This window comes from Sphaerodactylus townsendi, linkage group LG05, assembly GCF_021028975.2.
Source record: "Sphaerodactylus townsendi isolate TG3544 linkage group LG05, MPM_Stown_v2.3, whole genome shotgun sequence".
Taxonomy (NCBI): domain Eukaryota; kingdom Metazoa; phylum Chordata; class Lepidosauria; order Squamata; family Sphaerodactylidae; genus Sphaerodactylus; species Sphaerodactylus townsendi.
Genome location: NC_059429.1, coordinates 117,644,824 through 117,663,124, shown reverse-complemented (window position 1 = coordinate 117,663,124; position 18,301 = coordinate 117,644,824). Strand labels below are relative to the sequence as shown.

Here is an 18,301-nt window from a genome sequence, read left to right as displayed (position 1 = left end):
TGGCATCCCAGCGTCTCCTTTCTCAATGTGCCCTATTAGCAAATGCCCTCCCCTTTTTCTTCCCTCCTAAATCCTTTTCTCTCCCCCCTCACAACCCCCGCGACGGTGCGAGGAGGAGGGCAGAGAAAAGGATCAGGTGTGTATGGCAGCCAGCCTAAAAAAAAGCACACAAAACACCACCCCTCCCCGCCCTCCTCCTCCTCCTCTTCCTCCTTCTTCTTCCTCCTCCCCCTCCCGCAAGAATCCCTCCTCCCTCTTTCCTTCTCTTCTTTCTCATTCAAACGCCGCAACTCCTGTTGTGTCAGTTTTTTATCTCCCTTCCTCCAACCCACCGCCGGGAAATGGCCGGGGAGGATCAGCAGCAGGTAATGCAAACATTTCCCAAAAAAAATATCATTTTCTCCTGCAAGGGCTATGCTGGGATTTCTTATCTTTCTTGCTCTCTCCCCCTCCCGCCCCCATAAAGGAGGGCAGGAAGATTGATGGGGAAGAGCTGAACCTTTCTTTTCTTCTTTTTTTCCGGTTTCCTCTAAAACTTCTTGCTGTGTGGGAGATTTTTTTATGGGGGGGGGGGATCTTCTCTACTAGCTTATAAACAATTTCTCTCCCCCCCCCCCTCCTCCCTTCTGTCTCACCCATCCAAGTAGATGTTTGAAACTTGCATTATTATGTAGGGATATGTTTTCAGTACTTTAACATGACGGTTGGGGGGCGGGGGGAGAAAGACAAGGATTTCTTTGTGAGTCATAGTCACTCCAGATAGAAAGGTTTGCAATGTGCTGGCCCCTCTCTTTTCTCTCCCCCCCCCTTTTTTTTTTTGTTTGTGTGTGTGTGTCGATTTTGCTATGAAAAGTTTATTGATCGGTTTTTGGTCAGTTTCATTTTGCATGCGGGGTTTCATTCCCCCCCCCCCCCCCGAGTGTTTGTTATTATGTATTTCTGGGGAGGGTGTATGTGTAAATTTATAATAAAAAGGGTTTTAAAAAAAACACACACACACCAAGGTGCGCCTTAAAATAAACAGCTTCCTTGGCTCTTACGACAACAATAGCTCTTTGCTAGGAGAGGATAATAAAATTCAGAAGAGCATTTGGCGATGTGATTTCACTTCCGTATGCTGATACCTTACCTATATATGGGGAGGCATTCATTCTTGGCTAATCTCTGCCACTTGGGGTGTGTTGGTTTTTTTGTTTATTTGAGCTGCAGTTCTGTTGCCCAAACCAAGGTTTCCTATATTCAATCCAGCAAACCTCCCCCAAATATTCTATGTGAAACCTCTTCTTCCCGTCTGAAATGAAATGTAATAGTTTGAAAGTACTGGCCAGCAAACATTTCTATACTGGGCTTCTTGGGATGGCCAGGGAAGGTTTCGAAACAACTTTGGTGTTGTTGTTTTTGTTTAAAACAGATATACAAATCACCCACTCTCCTGTTTCCCCCCCCCTCCCTCCCTCCCTCCCAAATCTGTCCTTTCCAAATCGACCTTGAAAGCTTTAAAAATATTCACCAGTTCTGCTGGGGGGGGGGGGGGTTGGGGAGGGGAGCAGAAGAACGAATCTAAAACAATGTGAAAAACAGAAATAGGAACTGAAGAATGTAGATGAAGTGAAATCTTTACAGCAGAATATCAAAAGGGAAGTTTCTATGTGTGGAGGAACAGGAGGAAATAATGCACTTTCAAAATGGGGAGAGAACGAGAGAGAGTGGTATCATTCATCGCAACCTCTTAGGCCTTGCAAAAGCCTCCCTTGATATAATCAGGAAGGCAGAGAAATAAAACTGCCTAACTACAAATTGAATAGCTGGCATTGACTGGCTTGACCACTTGCTTACATGCTGTTGGCTGGTGGGGGTTGGTTTTGTGTCTGCAAAGGTATCTGAGCCCTCTGCTTTATAACAATGGCTCGCAAATGTTTTCCTTGCCATGTTTTATCACACTTCAGGGGGCCTTCTGTAGATTTGGGACCTGGATCTTTTTTGGCGTTTGTTTGTTTTTCAATGCGATGAGTGAGCTGATGAGGAGATGCTTTCTTGAACAGCATAAAAGGACTTGGCTGAAATAAGTAGGTTAAACTGCTTTCTTTTGGAGGTGGGGGAGGGAAAGTAGGTGGAGTTTGAGCCTATTCTCTCTTTCCCCCCCCCTACTTTTTATGTGAATTGATGAGTCAGTAGTTAAGATCTACAGCAGGAATGCTAGCTTGTAATGGGTTGTCAGATACTTATTCTTAAAGCTTTTGCTCTTAAGCATTTTTTTAAAAAAATGTGTATATTCCATGTTGCAAGTTCCTGGGGAAAAGATTCCCTCGGTTCCTTAAAGTGAGGTGGATCCTGAGGCCCTGTTTCAAGTTGTGAGTGCGCATAACAAACAGAAGTAGTTGAAAAGATATTACAATAGACTTTTGATTGGTATGACCTGTCTGGAGATACTCTGTTCTTGCTAATCTCAAGGTTGTTTTTCCCCTTCCATTTTCATTGTGTGTTTGTGTGTGTACAACATACACATGGGTTTATGAAAAGGGAGAATGGTAGCATTTTAGAATCCTTAGTGTGTGCATCTAGCTATTTAAGAACAGTGGATCTGATTTTTTTTTGTATAAGGTTGATTCAATTATATCTTCATCGCTTTGGAGCTGGTTGAATGACTTGACAAGAGATTAGGTGTAACAAAAGAAAAGGCAAGGGTAACAACAGCTGCCTCCCAATTCTGAGGCACTATTGCTCTTAGCAGGAAGGCATTTTATCTTTTAGGGCTGTGTTGTCAGGTTTAAATGTTAAATATTTATATTTCTGTGAAAGGTTGTTAGACTACATTTGTGTAAGAAGAGAGGGAAAAAGGTATTTAGTCTATTAAAATGCAATTAGGTGTAGTTCCATCTTTGCTACAGACTTTAAAAGAACTGATGTTAAAATATAAAATCATCTTTTAACTCTTCTTTGGGGTTTTTTGTTGGGGGGTTGGCTGAAAAGAGTCACCACTCGTTTGTACTTGCTCAGTTGCTGTGTGGTAAGAACTTTTTAAGGTGTGGCTTTAATGGCAGCTGACGATTCTTGCTGAGAAAGAAGCCTTATTTTAGGGACGTGTCTTACTGAAGTTTCTCTGCAAAGCAAAATTACAATATCAAATGTTCCTGTTTAACAAAGAGCTGACTTTAGAGAGAGACCACTGAAGAGGATCTTTTTTCCAAGAGACCACACTGAATACTTTCGCAAAACCTGTTAAGCATGCATATTTTTAAAGTATATCTCCCCCCCCCCACCGCCCCCACCCCTCTACAGGTTCAGTAAGAATAACATTCTCACGACCTATACATATTGGGGCTGTCTGTGTCTCCCCCTCGTTAAACTACAGTTCATTTCTTAGAATTGTGAAATGGTTTGAGTGGATGGGGGAGCCGTTTCCTGGATTTGTTTTAATTAAGTACTGTTATTTATAAACTTGCAGTTCCCACAAAGTGTAATTACAAAGCAAGGCTAATATTTATAGAGACTTTAATAGAATGGCTACTGACTATCAACAGGAATTGCATTAGATCCCAGATGAAGAACTGTGGCTGGCTTGGGATAGCTTCTTTGTTTTGATGGGGAATGGAAAGGCATGGGGGTGGGGTGGGGTATTCTGCATTCCCATTTATGTTGTTTTGTTTCAGCTTCTTTTACGCTGTGCCTCTGAAACATTGATTGTAGTCAGAAACTCTTAGATCAACCTACATGAGTGCATTGGTTCAAGATCTATTTTTCTTGTATGTGTATAAGATCAAAAACACATCCCCCTGGTCCTGATCATATTGCCTGGAAGCAAGACCCAGTAATATTAGCGTAGCATAATCAAGGTACAAATTATTGATGTTTGGCCAAGAAGGGGAAAAAGAAATAACTGAAGAGGTAACTACAGATCTTGTTTCGCTTCCAGTATGGCGATATCTGTGTAAAACTGGTTCTTGGTAATTAAGAAGCTTTGTAGGTTAAGCATGTAATAGCAAATATGGCCCACATTCTTTTTAATATCTATTTAAAACAAGCTCTTCCTCCTTCCCCCAACTCACATTTCTGGTAAGTGTGTCACAAAACAACAACAAAACCCTTTTGCTAAAGCACATGGTAGGGGAATGGCTTCTCTTTGCCTATAGTTTGAAGAAGTAAGGTTTGCTATCCTTAGACAAATCTGAAAGAGAAGTTTGACCTTTGAGTTTACTTGCTTCCATAGAGATTTTGGATGATTAAATAACTGAGGATGTTGGACTGCCATTTACTTATTTATCTCATTTCATCCTTTCCAGTTCACCCTTCTGTTTAAATGTAGAAAATCAGCAAAAATTTCTGCCACAGCAGGGCTGCCATTGCTTGGCCTACAAGCCTTCCTTTATTCTCAGATTCTTGATTAGAACATCAGGAGTCCAATACAATTCGGTTTTTTTCACCCCTCTCTACTTCACATAATTACATCTGCTACGCTTGTGGCATAAAAGATACATTTACTCATAATGAGCGCTTTTAGCATATTTAATGACACTCAACTCTTGTATGAAGCTCCAGCAAACAAAAATTAGTAGTGAAATAGTAACGAAATAGCATGGGAAAAGTATAGAAAGATCTTTTAAAAAGATATTGTTTGAGGTTGTTTTTTTCCTGATCCAAACAGCTCCTAAACCGTTTTGTGTAAATGTCTACTTCAAGAACCTTAGAACTGAAGTGGATAATCTGTTCAGGTAGCTCCTAATAATCTTACATTGGGGTTCACAGCACATCACCAGAGCTGATAGCATTTCTCCAGTTTCTGTTCCTATTTACCAATCTGTGGCTGCCTATGGTTGTTTTTAAATCCTGTTTTGTAGCTAATCAGCAAGTTGAATTCTTAGTTTACATGTTGAGGGAAAAAAGGTTTGGTTCACAATGCAGTTAAAGAACATTTTGCTCTAAGCAAGGAGTACTCTGATCTGTCCAAGGACTGGAAGAAATCCAAGAATTAAAAAAAATCTTGTTTTTCAACTGTTGTGAACGGTTCACATCAACCATCTCAGCAGTTTTGGCTTAGCATCTTCAGATAGAACAGCAAAGGATACCATCCAGTGGATAGCAGTTTGGGGTTGTCTCCTTAAAGTTCTATTGCTTTCCTCCAATACTAACCTCAGTTTTTTATAAGTAGCACATGGTGGTATCTCCTAAAAAGTAGACTAACTTCCTACAATTTAGGAAATGTAGCAAATTTCTACTTGCCAGATCAATCTCCTGCACAGTTGCAGTAATCAAAGGGCCTCTGTATTGTCAACAGTAAATATGTATAATAAACAGGATTTAGAATACAGTTTACAATCAATATATTCTTAGGGCACATAGCCAGAATTCAGACTCATTGCCTTGGTGGTCTAAACTTTTTCATGTAGTGATGAGTGCTGGAAAGCTTGATTTTTAAGAACTAGAATTGGCTTGAGAAAATACAGTACTTTTAAAGGAAAGTGAATTCTCTTACCACAGATATAGCCTGTATATATATACATGCATAATCTGACAAAAGGCAGCCAATGGCTTCTTTTGTGTTTGTTCTCCTGCCCCAGAAACAAAGGAGCTGATACAATCAAGTTCTCACCCATTTTTAAATTATGTAAATAATAAAGGATGAAAACTGGCATGTAGCTGCCTTGCCTTTATTTTGAGTACATTTTGCTTGTAGGTGTCACAAAGTCGATTCTAGAAAAGCAACTTGGAACAAAACCAAACTTGTTGCAACATATTTTCGCATGCAATTTGAATATCTTTGGGAAGACATCAGCTCTGTATCATACAGTGAAGTAACTTCTAACAGATGTTTGGATTAAGATGCTCTTGGTTGTTTATATAACTATGCCTTGGAACCAAGCAGTTGGTAAACTACTTGTGATGTAGGTGCCCGGTGAGGCAGGCAAGGTATGCAGCTGTTGGTGGACTCTGCAATTGGCTCATACAGCAAATCTGTTTCCATGGGACTATGCCATATCATACTGTAGGCAGGCAAATCCAGTGTTTTCCTATGTGTTGTAGCAGCTAGAGTGTCTAATTAGGGGTAAAGATCTCAACCCTTATCTCCTAACTTTGCCATGAACTTCTCTCAGTGACTTATGGGAAGTATTTTTCATAGGGTAAAGCACAGCCCATCTGCACTTTAATATGGTGTAGTTCAGCTGTGGATTTGTTAAGCAGGCCTGCTGATCACTGAGCTCTTATTTAAAACTGCGCTATTCTAGATTTGGCTGAGACTCTGATAAATATGGTAGAATTCTGCAGATCCAGCCACAGTTTCAGTTATGTGGAATAGAATTCTAGGAATGAACATTTTGAACTGCACATTTGAGTTCTGCCTTGAATCAAAAGGCTCCTTGAACAGCACCATTGAGAGAAAGCTAGTCTGGAACTTCAGATATTCAGGTGCCTGATTTTGATGTGGGAAAACTTATTACAGTCCTAGCAAAAATTGTATCTCCATAATGTATTGAGATGTACAGAATAGCCCAGTGTCTTATCAAAACAAACATATTGGTTTTGTTTAGCTGTGCCCAAGAACACAAGGACTTGAGGACTCAAGGGACACATACCACCGAACAGTCTCCATATTGCGGGTTTTTCCAGTATTACCAAAATATTGGCCTTAAATAGCTGAGGGATGAAGTCCTTTACTTCAGTGCTGTGTACAATATCACAAAAAGCATAAAACTTAGACTGATCCTCTAGAATGGATTAATATATGGTTTTACTTAGAACTGATTTTCTAAGCCATGAGTAGTAGCCTTATGATTGTGGCACTTGATGAGAATTAAGAGCATTACTCTTAGTTCTTGGAAGAAGGTCATATATATAAAATATGAGCGAAAATCTTGTTGACAGGCTAGTTGAAGAAAAACTGATTTGGCCACTGCTTCTCAGAAGGAGGGAGGTCTTAAGGCAAACGTCTGTGTATATTGGTAATACATGAGTTCCCAAAGGTAAGGAAAGTGGAAGAATATTGCCTTATTGGGAATGTCCTATTGTTTTGAGTGTTTGTCCACTAGTAAGAGGTGAAACATCTTGAAAATGGAAACACATGGTATTGTAGGCAGCAGAGCGTACTCTTTTCTCTTCCCCCCACCCTGCCTTCACATATAAAGCATTACCAGCAATGACGTGCCCTAAGGCTTGCTCACCCAGACCATAGTTTTCTTCAGCCTCATGTATTAAGGGAAAAGAATACTCTCCCCTACCAAAGGTAAAGTAATTTAAAGATAAGCTTTCATGGCAGAAATTATCTTCTCCTTAAATGCAGGTCTAAGCAGTCCCCCCCCCCCCCCCCGGTTCTCTTTGATATGCACCAGATATTTGGGACCTAATGCATACATCTTGCAAAAGGAAGACTTATAAACAGCTAGGGGCTTCTGCTGCTTGCGTCCGGTTTGGCACAGATGGTGAACTAATTGGTCCTTACTCTTGATGTGCTGGGACTTCCAGTGCTACTTAGCAGACTTTTAGCACCCCATTCTGACCTGGCTGCTGGTGAACTAGGCTAGAGATCTCGAAGCGTGATTGTGCACTTTACTCTCAAATGTGGAGCATGGAGGAAAAAACAAGCCCAGGTAAGGAAGTTTTATGACAATGGCTTAATATCGAAGTTGATCTCCCCCCCCCCCCCCCGGGTGATTTTTAGGCTTTTTGGTCACCATGATCTCTTCCCGGTATTTGCCGGTAATGACTTCCTGCGAGTGATTGATTTGTGGATATGACTTGACAGAACTGGAGGGATGATGCTGTTTCCTGTGACTGGATGGCTAAGTAACAAGACCTGACTGAAGAAAAAAAAAGGCACTGATCCAAAGAGTTAATTAAGCTGGCTCAAGGGATTGTGCATTCCCAGTGAGATTTCAGACTGTAGCTTTCTTTGAACAACAGGCCCCCGTGGCATGTTTCAAACTACTTTTGTAGATGATTTTTAAAAGCAGCTTGCCACACAGCCTGGAGCCTTCTTTTCAAGGGACATGAATCTAAAACTTCCTAGAACCTGGATAATTCATTGTGCATTTTTTGGGGGGTCCTAGCATTTATATTCCAGAAACTGAATATACCACGGAGAAAGGACTTTTGGTCCAGTGTGAGTTGTATTAGCTCAGAGTGGAAGTATTTCTAGCAGGTCATCATTAAAGGCATTTCTAGGATTGTTGCAGTTCCAGGAAATGTGTTTAGCATAACATTCAATCACCAGTGCTCTAGAATATTTCACTATATGAAACTTGAATATTTCATATTTACCAGTGGTATAGATTGCCAACTCGTGTGGGTGATAAAGTCCAGATCACTCCAAGTCTTGTTCCATTGGCTCTAGATTTGTTTCTGGATTCAGAAAATAGATTCTGATCGTTTAAAGCCTTGTACACCTTGGTCATGCAATACCTGAATGACCGGTTACTTCCATATGTATGTACACCACATGTATGCCCATCTTGCTTTAGGTGCCCCCGCCATCTGCGGCTAGTCAGGAGGCAACCCAAGAACTCATCAGCTGTGATGGCGGAACACTGGAATTCCCTCCCTAGGGAGATCTGCTTCACCCCCTCTATCACTTCCTTGTATCAGCAGGTGAAGACTCTTTTATTTTGTTCATTGTTCCGTCATTGACCCTCCTTCCCATTTAGATGCCTGTGAGTTTATGTTTCATTAAATTGTTTCAATTATTTTATGTATCTTAATATTGGTTTTAATGTTTTGACTGCTCCCTTGAGGGACCCGGGGGGGGGGGGGACACCCGGGGGGAGGGGGGGGGGGGGGGGGGTTGAAAAGCAGCATTAAAAATGTTTAAAATGAGACTCAAATTACATTGTGTATCTGATGAAGTGGGCTCTAGTCCCTGCAATCTCATGCCACAATAAATACATACTATTTCACAAAGTGTGATAATCTCAGTTGGCAGATACACTCGGGGAAAAAAACAGTTTGTAAGCAGGGAGGAAAATGTCATAACACACGGGATGTACTAATTTCATACCCATGCTGGTGAAAAAACTTGTGGTTCTGATTTAATCCTAGATTCCGTTTGTTGATAAATTCTAATTCAGTAATGTCATTTTAGAGCCACCCTTTGAAGTATTTAATTAAGTTCAAAGGGAGGCTCTAAGGTGAAATTGCCAAGCTAGAATTTGTCAATGAACTTAATTCAGGATTTATTCACAACTTTTTTCCCTCTCTCCATGACGGGCGTAAAATTAAAATAGCTGGGAAAAAATTATCCTAGTGACTTTGGTTGTGTATGGCTCATTCCATTGTTCTCTTTACTTTTACTTCATTTGGATTTTTATCCAGCCCTACCCTAACCAAGCTGGGCTCCGAGCGGCTGACAACACAATAAGAACATTTTAATACAATCCATAATATCAAAGTGAATCCTTTCTACTATAATTAAAACAAAACCTTATAATATAGTTTGATTAAAAACGGGCATTATAGGAGATATATAAAAGATTTGTGTATCACACAGGCTATTTTAGGTTATACTTTTGAGATTTCATGAGCTTTAAGATTCTCTGTTTACAGACTTTCCCTATACCTCCTTGCGGGGATGTATTGGCCAGGTAATACTTCATGGCTCTGAAATGAGCACACGGCCATTAAAATTTATGCCACATAAATCTGATAATCTTTGGCTCATTCCGCACATGCAGAATAATGCACTTTCAAACTGCTTTCAGTGCTCTTTGAAGCTGTGCGGAATGGCAAAATCCACTTGCAAACAGTTGTGAAAGTGGTTTGAAAACACATTATTTTGCGTGTGCGGAAGGGGCCTTTGTGTTTGCTGCCACAGGCTAACATGACTGCTTTAGGGATTTGTGTGTAGATGACCACTGGCAGTCTGGTGGGAAAAGTAAAGCAAAATTTATCAGAGTTCTGTACAGAGGGATCCAGATTAATTTTTATGGACCATCCTGCTAAGGAAAAGGAACCTGGCAGATATCCAATGAAGTTTCTCCCAAGGAGTTTAAGTTAACAAAATGTAAAACTCTCACAAGAGGATTAATGTGAACAACAATAGCTTTTGCAAGAGTGCTTGTATATATGGTGGTTTAATTTCCAGAATGAGGAGTTCTGTTTCTGAATCCCCCTGAAGCCAAATGTATGTAGCTTTTAAAAAAATCTTTACATGGAGAGGTTGAGTGCCCCAAACTTTGGAATCATCTGTCATCTAACTCAGTTGAAACAATAGGTACTACAGCATTTCCTTTTAAATAAGTGGTGCTAGTTTTCTTTTGCTTTCATCCTTAGAAGGCTCTTGATTCATACATCATGAACAGCATCATTCTAAATTAAGGGATGTAAGGAAGGACTGAGAAATGTTGCCACTGCCCGTGTAACCTTAGGATCGCTGTCACTTCATAAAAAGGGTATTAACTCAGACACAGAGGTACTAGACCAGTCTGTGAGATGAGGGATAATGTAACTTGATCTTAAATCCTCATAAAAATGACATGCCAGGAGCATGTGAGCTAGAGAATCAATAGAACCAGAAGAGCACAGACCTTTCTGAATATGGTAGGTTTGTGCATCTACCCTGTATAACCAAAGAAGGGGTTAGCACTTAGTTAGTGTTTAGGGCACTCCTGCACATGCACTTTCAATCCGCTTTCACAATTGTTTGCAAGTGAATTTTGCTATTCTGCACAGTAAAATCCAGCTGCAAAATGCATTGAAAGTGGATTGAAAGTGCATTATTCTGCATGTGCGAAAGTGCCCAGTGACTAGCAAGGAAAAAAAAATCTCTTAAGCGAAGAGTTGTCAATACATAGGTGCAATCAAGCAGTGGGATTCCAAAGAACTGGGATGGATAAACAAGAAGAGGCCAAAACGACATGCTAACATGATCAAAATCTTGAATGCCATTTTCAATTTCATAGAAATCCTCTGATTTCCCAAGATCTCCTTTCATATTGCATGATATGCCCATTGATGACAATTTCTCATCAGTATTTTTTGCCATGGGAATCTGTACGAGTTTATATGGGGTTTTTTTTAAAAAACAAACTAGATAGCCCTCAGTGCTAAAAAAAAAAACCCAGCCTAAATTGTAGTAAATTGTAACAACTATGCCCTGGCTTCAAGAGACATTTGGCCAAACACTGAGGAACATTTAACAGCCTCTATAAAAATTGAAGCAGGGGATGATCTATAGACTCATTAATATCAATTATCCAAACGGCAGCACCAAAAAAGGATAACTGGAATAATTTTTAGATTAAGAACTTAAATAGCTCCAGGGATATATTTTCCACCTTTGGTATAAAAATAATTAACAATTGTCCCAACACTGAGTTTGATTATATTAAACACGGCCTTTTGGTGGATGTCCCAGCTCAGTTTATAAGGAAAGAGAATGCCAGGATAAACAAACTTTTTGACCTGATCAACATCAATGCCATCTAGTCCCCAACAGAAAAAAGGGTAATTTTCTCTTCTTGAAGATCATAAATTTTGATTTATGGTGATTTATTGGGAGACTCCCTAAAACAATGCTCAGAAAATATTGGTAATGATCTTTGCAATAAGAACTGTGTCGTCACCACAGAGCAAGATTGGAACACTATGGTTTGCTAGCTTTGGTGGGTGACAGACAACTTGAAAATTTGCTGCCAAATTATTCAAATGTAAATTAAACTATAAAGGAGCCAGGAGCCTGACCAAGTCATGTCACGGACTGGATTTTTAACATGTCTGAATCAAACCTGTAGTGTGCTTTTAGTTATCTCAAAATTATGTAGATATTCTAAAAATCAGACAGTGTGTGGGTGGAATACAATATATTACGTCTCATTAAAATTGTGTTTTGCTTGTAAAAAGGGGAGACATCCACCTCTGAATCACAGATATTCCTTGGAGAAATTATGTCTTCGTGCAAAAAAATGTTTGAAAACAGCTACTCCCCAAATATGGAAATCAACCTATTACATCAAGACTTGGAGCTTATGTTTCCGATAAGAGACCCATTTTCATTAAATAGTATTAGTTGTGAATGAACTACATGAAGATATTGCACTATAGTTATTCACAAATTGCTCTTTTGCGTTAGTAAGGATTTTTTTCTTTAAAAAGGACACAGCAGAGTATGATTTTTTTCCACCAGTTGATTTTCTAGGCTACTCAGCTAGATTTCTAAGGATGCCTGAATCCAAAACAGATGAAGGATGTCTTCACATGTTTGTTTACGAACGAGGTTTCTGAGTTTACAGGAGCTTCTCGGAAGCCATAATGGCTGCTGCCTACTCACCAGGACTACCGTGACTTTTTCATGCTGAGAGGAACAGGGAAGTCTCTTCCCAGCTGTTTTTCACTCTGAAGTCAGCTGTTCCTACTTGCGCTTGGGAAGGGGGAAGAGCATGGAATGCAACTGAAAGAACCAGGAAGTAATATGACCTGAGAGCAACTTCCTTCTTCCTCTTCTGCATGAGAAAAATGTGGTCCAGTAGCTCTCCCTGTGACCCTCTTTTTGATCGGAGTACAGAGCAAGGTGAGAGCACACAGGGGGTCCTCCGGCTGCTGATCCAGTCTGCTGTTTTTTTCCCCCCAGAAATGGCAGCCATCACAGACTCTGTACCTATGATGCCTTTCTAACAGACTAATGTATGGCAGGGTTGGCCCTGGTTAATATTTGGATGAGAGACCTGCAAGGAATACCAGGGTCACTACACAGAGGTAGGCAGTAGCAAATCACCTCTGAATGTTTTTTTGCCTTGAAGATCCCACCAAGGGTCGCATAAGTCGGCTGCAGCTTGATGGTACTTTATTGATATGAACCAAACCGTAGATTGGTACAGCACCACATTTCCTTCTTAAGTTGAATCGGTATAACTGATTATTGGGTCAGTGTGTAAAGACACTAGGTCTTTTCTCACAAAGGGCGATTCCGCACACGAGTAAAATAGGTTCGACCCAGTTCCCTGAGAAGGGTACTAACCTAGGTCGAAGCCATTGTTGTTCCCCACTGCAACCAGCTTGATCCCAGCCTGTGAGGGATGAATCATCCTGTGCCTCTTCGCCGGGCCTCCGTTCCTACTGGCTACTGTTCTACGGCCATGTTCCGCCTATCCCCACATACGTTATAAAAAAAACTGCCACAGGAATGGAGGGACGAAGGTGGCGTTTTTTGATTGGCCAGCTGTACGCATGCCCGAAACACTCAGCTGTGATTGGCTGAATGGGGGACTCCTGGCACCAGAGATTCCGCACTTTACTGGAATAGAGCTGAGTTTGAGCGTGGTTCCCTGAAAAAGTTGTAGTTCCCAACTGGAGTCGGAAATTTGCCCGTTACACAGGACGAAGCTAGTACAAAACCACGTCGATCCCAGTGGTTGTGCGGAGCACTTAGATCGAACGCAGCTCGAACTTAGGTCGATAACGCAAGTGCGGAATCGACCAAAGTGATCTTATAATGTAGACTAAAACAGCACTGCAAGAAGTTCTTTTCAGCCTCAAAGTTTTAGGCCATGAAATGCCAGGTCAAATATGAGAGATATGCCTGGTCAAAACTTTGCCACGCTCTGGAAGAGTAGTCTGTTCTCTGAAACTTTGAACTGGAATGTTCTGGAATAAGAGATAAATGTCACATTTTAAAATGGGCATAATAAACTCTTTCAACTCTCAATAGAGAAAAGGCAAAATATATCCATATGCAAACTCACTTTCTATGCAATTTTCCTTGGTTGGTTGGTTCCTTTAATTAATTTATATCCCGCCCTTTCATGACAAACATCAGGGTAGCCAACAATTTAAAATACTATTAAATAAATACACAATAAACAAATTCAATTTACAAATGTTATTTTAAAAGAATTAGAATTCCTGTTTGCGCCCAGTCACAATAATACTTAACACAGATAACGAATCAGAGAAGGAGGGAACAATGAGAGGCCATTGAAATTCATAAACACCAAGACAACTTCTAGGAACAAAATCTACCAGGCCATGGCCACGCAGCCCGGAAAACCCACCACAACCAATGAGAGGCAATGATCAAAATTAAAGTAACTAAGGGAATAAAAACAGGAGTACATATAGGGAGGGCCAGCTATGATTTAACCACTGCTGCCTCAGCCATTATTTGAAATTACTGTTCACTAAAGCATTTTGCTTCATGTCATTGTATCCAAAGTTTGAAAACGCTTTTCACATATGTATAACATGCAATTAAGGAGAAAAAATAGCAACTATATTTTAAAAAGCAAATATTGGATGGAACCATATTTGAACTACCTTACTAACTTTTCTGTCCCCCCCCCCCCCCCCCCGGCCACTTCTCAAATAGCAATAGTAGGTTATGCCAAGAATTTACAGAGCCTTACTGCTATACAAAAAGGGAGCTGAGCTAAACTCACCATGTCAGAAAAACAAAAGTCATAATATTCTGGTGTCTGTTTTGTCTGGTTTTTAGATTTAAGCACTCAAGTAGTGTGCATATACTCTGATGCTTTGTACAGAGAAAGACAGCTGGTTAGCTTTCAGTTGAGTAGTGATGTTCCATGTTTTCCTTCCATGCGTTTGGCAAACAGTGAACATTTCAAAGAGTTCTAGCTTCTTGGTGGGTGTTTCCCCCCCAACAGCACTTTATGGTTAAAGATACAAGTAACAGAAGACATGTATTGCCATTCTAGCATATGGCTATAAATGAAAGAAATGGTTTTTCCCCCCACTAACATAAACTTTAAGTCTTGCTCGGCTTGGGTAGTAGCTCTAGCAGTATGTTGTTATAATAGGATGAACATAAATTCCATTTGGATAAGTATTGGTGGCTGCGTAGGAAGCCAAGGGAGTAACAAGTATTTTAAAGAAATGGTATGGAACAAGAATGATCCTTTTTGCACGATATCTTCTGATGTCTGTGTGTATATATCTGAAAACCACTGCTGTAAAGATGAGAAGTGATTGGTTATCTGCACTTCTAAGGAAAAACAGGAAGCAGTTGCTCAAACCGCTTATACAAGATGTATCTGCACCTTATTCTTATGCCCACAGAACCTGAATGTATGTATACAACAAACATACTGGTAATTCAGGAGTTCAGTAGCTAGGACTGGACCCGAATGTCCTATGTCAGTGATGGCGAACCTATGGCGCGGGTGCCAGAGGTGGCACTCAGAGCCCTCTCTGTGGGCAACCCTGTTAAGCGCTGTTAAACCCCACTGATTTTCATGCAAAGAACTCAAGCACGATCCTTTATCTGGGAGTAAGCTTGGTTGCTGGCAATGGAGCTTGCTTCTGAGTAAACCCTCCTAGGGTCGTGATTCACCCGTTCGAAGAGTTGCATGGTTGCTTCAAAGCAAAGCCAACAACTACCACCAAGCTTACTCCCGAGTAACGCACACCTCAAAGCCAACCATTTTTTCTAAACTAAAACCTCAGTATTCAGGTTAAATTGCCGCGTTGGCATTTTGTGATAAATAAGTGGGGTTGGGTTGCAGTTTGGGCACGCGGTCTCAAAAAGGTTCGCCATCACTGTCCTATGTGTTCGTACTTATTTCCGTAGTGTGTGTGTTGGGTAGTGTAATTTTGAGTTGACCTTTTTACAACCACAGTGGCTTGCTGGCTAGCACCTCTGTGCAAGTGACAACATCTGAAGAAAGTTTGGCTGGCTGAAACTGTTGGTTTCTGCACGTGATCCCAAGTCACTCTGATGGCTGGTCACATCACATGGGGAAAGCACAAGCATTGAATACAGCTCTTAAACTGGGGATTGCAAACTGTTGGACACCCCCCCCCCCCCGTCTTTACTTTTCTCATAGGACTTGGGGGAGGAAGGATGTCTTTGCTCTGTGCTTGACTTTCTGAAGAAGCAGAGTGAATCTCAAAAGCTCAGTGGCAAGACATGGAACTGTGCCTTGTCAGGGAAGAGGCCATTGTTGGGAGGTCTCTGTGGACCCCGACTCATCCACTCTAGGCATGTCCCTTTGTCTCCTGCATTTTAAAATCTTGTCCCGCTGAAATTTTAAATGCCAGGAATAGCTGAAGGCCTGAACCTTGGCCAAAGTACTCTGGTAAAAAGGAGCAGCTAGACCAGTGGTTCTCAACCTGTGGGTCGTGACCCCTTTGGGGGTGGAATGGCTCTTTCACAGGGGTCGCCTAAGACTCTTTGCACCAGTGTTCTACATCTGTAAAATGGACTAAATGTTAGGGTTGGGGATCACCACAACACGAGGAACTGTATTAAAGGGACGCGGCATTAGGAAGGTTGAGAACCACTGAGCTAGACTGCATGAGTAGCACTTGCTTTTTCTTCAGGGTCAAGAAGGGGCCAGTCTTGAGATTCATCTTGGCCCTGGAGATTCATCTGCTGTCCTTGAGGATGCTACATCACGTTGTCTAAGAAGAGGTTGCACAAGATGAGGAAGGGCGATGTTTATTAAAACAAAATACAGTTCTCGGAAACCCAAATGGAACTGGAAGTAGAACAAGGAATGATTGAGTTAAGGCTACCAGAAGAGTTTTCAGTGGAACAGATTCTCTCAAACCCCCCCCCCCCATATTCCCCTTCTTCAATAGCATCCCATTTGTGCCCAGATGCAGAGAAGAGGCAACAGCAGTGATGGATAAGAATGCCTCCTTTTTCTGGTTCTGTAGCCATTTGTACTTCATTTCTCTTTGTTGTTGCATGCCTACACAGACCTCACCTTCTCTCAGTGATGCATTTTGCTTGCAAGGCTCTCCCAATCCTTGGATGGGACATTTGGAAAAATGGCAAGCTACTCAAGAAAGTGAGGGCAGGTGGTGGTGGTGGGGAAATTGCCATGTGAACTTTCCAGTGGGTCCATTCTACTGACTGGGAAAAATGAGTAATTTCCTAGATATCTAATAAATCATCTCTTCTGATAAAAAAAGGAAGTAAAATAAGTGTGTCTGATAACTACATTACAACTAGATGGGCATTGCCCAGGAAACAATGGCCTTGGGTGCATTGCTTTTGGAGGGATTTAATAAGCTACCTGCCTGGGCACGTAGGATGTTGGGTTGGATTCAAAGGCATGCCCAAACCAGTTCCAGTAGAAGACACAGTTTCCTGTTTATGGGGCCAACACAGCAAAATCTGCAGGTTGACCAGGCCATTTGTAGTTGTCACACTTTGTTTCTGCTTCTAAAGTTTATTGGCTGATGTGGTTCCTTGGTCTATATGCTGTGCTTCTGCTGGAGAGCAGAAAATTACAAAATGTGGTTGTGGCACAAAATTCAGTTTCAATGAAATCCATCATATTTTGGTTGTGGTGGGTTTTCCGGGCTGTGTGGCTGTGGTCAAGATCCACCAGACCACGGCCACACAGCCCGGAAAAACCACCCCAACCAGTTGAATCTGGCTGTGAAAGCCTTCGGCAATACATCTAGCATATTTTGTTTGTTTAAAGATTCATTTCTCGCCTTACCTTGTATTCAAGGGGGTACATGTCGTAGTTCAAGATAAAATTTTGTAAAATCAACAGTTTGGCCACAAGGAGTTTTGGACCCTTGTGATTTGAAAGTATGTAGGCAATACCTTGTGAAACCCCAGAAGACATCAAGAATGTCTTGAGCAAGACTTTTAGTGGCTGGAGATGGAGCACCCTTGTCCTGACTGTTACTAATAAAACCAGGATGAGTTATGCAACATAAATTTCTGTGATCGGTTAATGCAGGGACTCTACAAAGCATCTTCAACATCAATTGTGTTTATCATCACCACAAATGGAGGCAAGTCTCCATTTCAGGGTAATCTGTTTCTTCACTCCTTCCACATGTTCCTCAGCAAAGGACTGTGCTACTGGTTCCAGTTGTGCTACTGGTTTTGGATTGTCCTGGACTTTATTCCTGACCACTGAAGGCCGAGACCCATGTGCTCCTCCCCTCGGCAAGAAGCGACAAAGTTGCCCAGGTGGATGTTTTAACTGGCAACAGCAGGGTGGCAAAAGAAGTGGTTCGGCTTCTAGGCAGGGGAGAAATCTTGTGAGATTTGGCTGCCCTCAATTCCTCAGGTGTGGCATGACTTGAAGTAAGCACTGAGGGGGAAAGTGCTGGAGGAAAAAATTTATGGAGAGGACACAAGCAGAGGCGAAGCTGGGCCAAACTGCGCCCAGTATGCAGACTATATTTTCCGCCTCCCATGGCCCCCCCACGGCACCCCCCCATACTTAGTTCCTTTCCTTTTCCTAGAACTTTTTTAGTCTGAAAAAAAGGCCTATTCACAGTTCAGGCTTAAAAACAGCCTGATGGGAACTATACTTCCCAGGAGACCTTGTGAGCCCCAAGGTCTCGTGGGAACTGAAGTTTCTCAGGCTGTTTTTACTGTGAACAGGCCTTTTAG

At 41.4% G+C, this 18,301-nt stretch overlaps 1 protein-coding gene across 1 annotated transcript in view; it reads left to right on the top strand.

The window, feature by feature from the left end:
* Positions 1–238: 238 nt before the first annotated feature.
* ZNF217 (zinc finger protein 217) overlaps positions 239–18,301 on the top strand; it is a 43,275-nt gene continuing 25,212 nt past the window's right edge. Inside the window, 1 exon segment of the mRNA XM_048498458.1 lies at positions 239–365. The gene's annotated coding sequence lies outside the window, so the exon portion shown is untranslated.